We start from the raw sequence: 5,578 nt of genomic DNA, 5'->3' as shown, positions 1-5,578 counted from the left end.
CTTTTTTTATTCTTCTTTCTAGTTTTCCTTCTCGTCATGGATTGGAGGGCCCGCCTTCCCAGCGGGGGGCCACAAAACATCTCTGTCATCACGGGTAGAGGGCGATATGGCGTTGGCTCCTTCCCTACTCGTGTTAGAAGAACAAGGGACAGATGTTTAAAGGCTGTTCCTTGTTCTGAGATGGAGACCAACCTCCAGTGCCGAGGTAGTCAGACCAGCCAACCCTCTACTCTACGGCTGGTGTTGTTGAACGCCAGGTCTGTATCTAACAAAACCCAGCTAATTTACGATCTTATTCTGGAGGAAGATGCAGACCTGGCCTGCATAATCGAAACATGGATTGGTGGAGAGGGGGGCCCCCCTCTAGCTCTCATCTGCCCGCCCGTTTATGCTGTCCAACACCAGGGTAGACTAGAGGGTCGGGGGGGGAGTCGCCATCGTTTATAAATCCACCCTGGAAGTAATTAGGCGCTCCTCGGTGGTAAAACCAGGTCTTGAGGCTCTCCACGTGTGGATCGGGGCCAGGGACGGTATTGGGATCTTGCTGGGTTACCGTGCTCCCCACGACCCAGCCACTTCCCTACCGGAGCTGGTGGACTTTGTCTCCGTGGCACTGTTGGATTCCCCGAGATTATTGGTCTTGGGGGACTTCAATGTGCATGCGGGGGCAGAGCCCGCTGGACCAGCTCTTGAGTTCTTGGAGACCATGGCCTTCTTGAACATGTCCCAACATGTCAACGGCCCTACGCACGTGGGCGGCCATACATTAGATTTGGTTTTTTCCACCAATGGGAGTGAGAGTGGACCGATGGTGACTGACCTTGAGTCGGTCCCCTTGTCATGGTCGGATCACCACCTAATAAAATGCTTCCTCAAGATGGCCCTCCCCCCTCGCAGGGAGCAGGGATCTATTGTCATGGTCCGCCCTCGAAGGCTACTGGATCCGATTGGATTCCAGGATGCCATGAGAGGGGTTACGGCTGACCTGGCTGGCGCTCCTGTCGAGGCCCTGGTTGACGGCTGGCTCACCGCCGCGACTAGTGCCGTTGACACGATCGCACCTAAACGCCCTCTCCGCCGCAGAGATCGCCCAGCGCCCTGGTTTAACCAGGATCTTCGGGTGTCGAAGTGGGTCAGGAGACGGCTGGAGCGCAAATGGAGAAAGGACCCGACGGTTTTCAATCGTATAGCTGTTAAGGTCGCAACTAACCTTTACCAGTCTAAGGTAAAGGCTGCCAGTAGAACTTACCTCGCTAACTGGATAAGTGAGGCATCCAACCAGCAGGCGGAACTATTCCGTATAGTACGTGACCTATCCGGAGTTGGCCCGGGAGATAGGCCTCCCCCTAGTCTTACCCTGGACCAATTTGCAGCATTTTTAAAATCCAAAGTGGAGGCCATCCGCCGGGATCTCGCTCCTTTTTTGAATACAGTGAGTCGAGTTGAGATGTCCAGCGCTCCGTCTTGCCCGGTGTCTTTTGACTCTTTTAAGCCCGTATCGCCCGACACTGTGGCCAGGACGCTTGATCGCTGTCGTGCCACCACCTCTTTGGACCCCTGCCCAGCCTGGCTAATCAAGGCAGCCAGGCCCTCAACAACGGAATGGGCTACTGCAATAATTAATGGGTCTTTCCTTGAGGGTAGATTTCCCTCTGCCCTCAAGGAAACACTCATTAGGCCCATAAGAAAGAAACCCAGTTTGGCGGCGGACGAAATTGGCAACTATAGGCCCGTCGCCAATGTTTCTTTCTTAAGCAAGGTAGTCGAGAGGGTGGTAGCCGATCAGCTCCAGGCGTTCCTGGATGAAACAGATGCCCTGGATCCATTCCAGTCGGGCTTCAGGCCGCGCCATGGGACAAAAACGGCATTGGTCGCCCTGTGTGATGACTTATTGAGGGAGGCCGACAGGGGCAAAGTGTCTCTGTTGGTCCTCCTCGATATCTCAGCGGCCTTTGATACCATTGACCATGGTATCCTCCTGGGGAGGCTCGCCGAGTTGGGGATAGGTGGCCGGGCTTTTGCTTGGCTCCATTCCTTCTTGGAGGACCGTCCCCAGAGAGTACAGCTTGGGGAGAATGTTTCGGCCCCGTGGTGCCTTAATTGTGGGGTCCCACAGGGGTCGATCATCTCCCCAATGCTGTTTAATATCTACATGAGGCCGCTGGGAGGGGTCATCAGGAGGTGTGGAGCGCAGTGCCATCAATATGCGGATGACACACAGCTCTACATCTCCTTTTTTCCAACTGCAGGAGATGCCGTTCTGTCCCTTCGGCGTTGCCTGGAGGCTGTACAGGAATGGATGCAGGAGAACGGGCTGAGGCTGAACCCGGACAAGACAGAGGTACTGAGGGTGGGCGCCCCCACACCTGGGGACATGGGAAACTCCCTCATTTTTGGGGGGGTGACCCTGCCCGCCAGGGATGGGGTCCGTAGCTTGGGTGTCCATCTTGACCCGGCGCTCACCATGGAGACCCAGGTGGCGTCCGTGGTCCGTTCCGCTTTTTTCCATCTCAGGCGGATAGCCCAGCTGCGGCCCTACCTTGATGTGGGGTCTCTCACCACTCTGGTGCATGCGCTTGTAGTCTCGAGATTAGACCACTGTAATGCGCTCTACGTGGGGCTACCTTTGAGATTGCTGTGGAAACTACAGGTGGTGAAGAATGTGGCGGCCAGACTACTCAGTGGGCTGAGAAGATACCAACATATCTCCCCCACTCTGGCCGCATTGCATTGGCTGCCCATCCGATTCCGCATCGACTTCAAAGTCTTGATGCTTACTTACAAAGCCCTAAACGGTTTAGGACCTCGATACTTGGCGGAACGCCTTCTCCCACCTAGATCTACCCGTGTCACTCGCGCGAGCCAGGAGATAAGGCTGAGGAGCCTAACGCCGAGAGAGGCCCGAAAGGAAAAGACCAGAAACCGGGCCTTCTCAGCGGTGGCTCCTCGCCTTTGGAACAACTTGCCCCCTGAGATTCGCGCGGCTCCCTCGCTGGGCATTTTTAAGAAACAACTAAAAACATTGATGTATAGGCGGGCCTTCCCAACAGAAAACCCTTGACGATCTTTTTTCTTATTCTGTTCTTTATTTTTTTTTATTTACGTTTCTGCTGTAAAGTTTTAAAATTACATTATTGTTTTTACTGTAAGCCGCCTAGAGTGGTCTAATATGATCAGATAAGCGGGATAGAAATAAAATAAATAAATAAATAAATAAATAAATAAATAAATAAATAAATAAATAAATAAATGGTCATCTTAGGTTACATCAAAGGACCCACACTAGGAACCTTCAGGATCTGTCCTTCCAGTGAGCACTCAGGGTTGATTTCCTTCAGAATGGATAGGTTTGTTTTCCGTGCAGTCTACAAGACTCTCAAGAGCCTTCTCCAGCACCACAGTTCAAAAGCAAAAATTCTTTGCCTGTCAGCTTTATGGTCCAGCTCTCACTTCCCTACATCAGTACAGGAAAAACTATAGCTTCGACTACTCGGACTTTGGTCGGCATGGTGATGTCTCTGCTTTTTAAGATGCTGTCTAGGTTTATAATTGCTTTCCTCGCAAGTAGCAGGTGTGTTTTAATTTTGTGGCTGCTGTCGCCATCTGCAGCAATCATGGAGCCCAATAAAGAACAATTGGTCATTGCCTCTGTATCTTCCCCTTCTATTTGACAGGAAGTGATGGGACCAGTGGCCCTGATCTTAGTTTTTTTGACCGTTTTTTGCGCTCTCCTCTTTCACCGTCATTAGGAGGTTCTTTAATTCCTCCTCACTTTCTGCCATCAGAGTGGTATCATCTGCATATCAGAGGTTGTTGATAGTTCTTCCAGCAGTCTTGATTCCAGTTTGGGATTCCTCCAGTCCAGCCTTTTGCATGATGTATTCTGCATATAAGTTAAATAAGCCGGGGGACAATATACAGCCTTGTACTTTCCCAATATTGAACCAATCAACCATTGCTTCCTGTCCCATATATAGATTTCTCAGGAGATACATGAGGTGGTCAGGCACTCCCCTTTCTTTAAGAACCTGCCATAGTTTGCTATGGTTTTACACAGGCAAAGCAAAGCAAAGCAAAGCGTGTTGCTTATATACTGCCCCATATTGCTTCAAACGCTTTCTGGGTGGTTTACAAGTTATTTATGCAGGCTACACATTGCCCCCCCCCAACAAGCTGGGTACTCATTTTACCGACCTCGGAAGGATAGAAGGCTGAGTCAACCTTGAGCCGGCTACCTCGGACTGAACCCCAGGTCAAAGGCTTTTGCACAGTCAATGAAGCAGAAGGAGATGTTTTCCTTTTGTTGGAAAGCTTGGGGGAAGCTAAAAGGTAGATAAATATATGTAGATATAAATTCCAGAAAGGTTAATGAAAAATAATAATATTAGATGCTTTGGCTCTTATGGTTTATATATAGAGCTTAAATATGAGTGAGTCACCATATTGATTATATAGACAAGATTAGACTTACAATGTCTTTTTACCTGTAAAAGTGGGGATCTTACAGAAATGTATTGAGCTGGCCTGGAGCTTCTGTGTGGGGAGGTGTGTATGGTTAAGCTACCTTTATGATGAAATTAGAATTGCTTATGATGACTTCTGGTTAGAGGTGTACGCAGGTGAAAGAATATAAAGAGACTTTATAGATAGCACTTTAAAAGCCAGTAAAAAGAATGAAAGAAATGAATTCCTAGATCCACAAGGCTGTAAATAATTAAAAATTCCTGATTTATACATGGAGCAAAGAAATATAATAAAAATGGGGAAGTTACTTGTTGAACGTCTTCAATGGTTAATAAGTATAGGTAATGCTTAGATTACATATTCTGATCACAATTATTTAGAAGGTATTGATGATGAATTAGAAACATGAAGATACTAAGTAACTTATGAACTATAATTGGTCTATGCAACTAAGAATGGCTTGAATATAAGATCAATACAGGTTTAAGTTTATATATTAGACAATTTATTTATGTTAATCTTTAGGGTTTATGTAGTCAGATTTATATATTAAATGGATATGGTCTAAAGATGCTTAGTAGGGCAATATGGTTAATGTAGTCAGGTTTATATGTTAGATGGATATATTCTCCCCACATATATGTTTTGTGTTTGTTTTGTATGTTTGTGTATAATAAAAAGAAAAAGAAAAATGTGATTGGCTGACTAACGAATTGAATCAGATTAAAGAAGAAGTTTTTTTAAAACCTAATCAATAAATTAAAAATCAATAAGTCACCGGGCCCAGATGGCATCCACCCAACTGTTATTAAGGAACTGAGAAATGAAGTTGTTGAATTCTTAACTAAGATATACAACTTGTCATTTAAAACAGTCCATTCATTTTGTTTTACTTGTGAGTAGACTCTGCTATTTTTGTTCACATTGGAGGCCCATATTTCTACCAATGGGGAATATCTACACCCCGAGAAGCTGGAAATAGATTTTCTGTCATTGGCAGGCTTCACTTCTCTCTCTCTCTCTCTCTCTTCCTTCCTTTTTCACATGTGGTTTTTTCTAGCAGCATCAGAAGTGGGTCTGTATAATTCTGATTCTTCTCTTTGCGACCTGGTGG

The 5,578-nt window shown here is 46.9% G+C and overlaps 1 protein-coding gene across 1 annotated transcript in view; it reads left to right on the top strand.

The window, feature by feature from the left end:
• The window catches only part of LOC144582989 (uncharacterized), a 54,875-nt gene that overhangs the window by 21,513 nt on the left and 27,784 nt on the right, over positions 1-5,578 (top strand). The window lies entirely within an intron of this gene.

Source organism: Pogona vitticeps, chromosome W, assembly GCF_051106095.1.
Source record: "Pogona vitticeps strain Pit_001003342236 chromosome W, PviZW2.1, whole genome shotgun sequence".
Taxonomy (NCBI): domain Eukaryota; kingdom Metazoa; phylum Chordata; class Lepidosauria; order Squamata; family Agamidae; genus Pogona; species Pogona vitticeps.
Note: the sequence above shows the minus strand (reverse complement) of the source record. Positions and strands in the feature narration are given on the sequence as shown.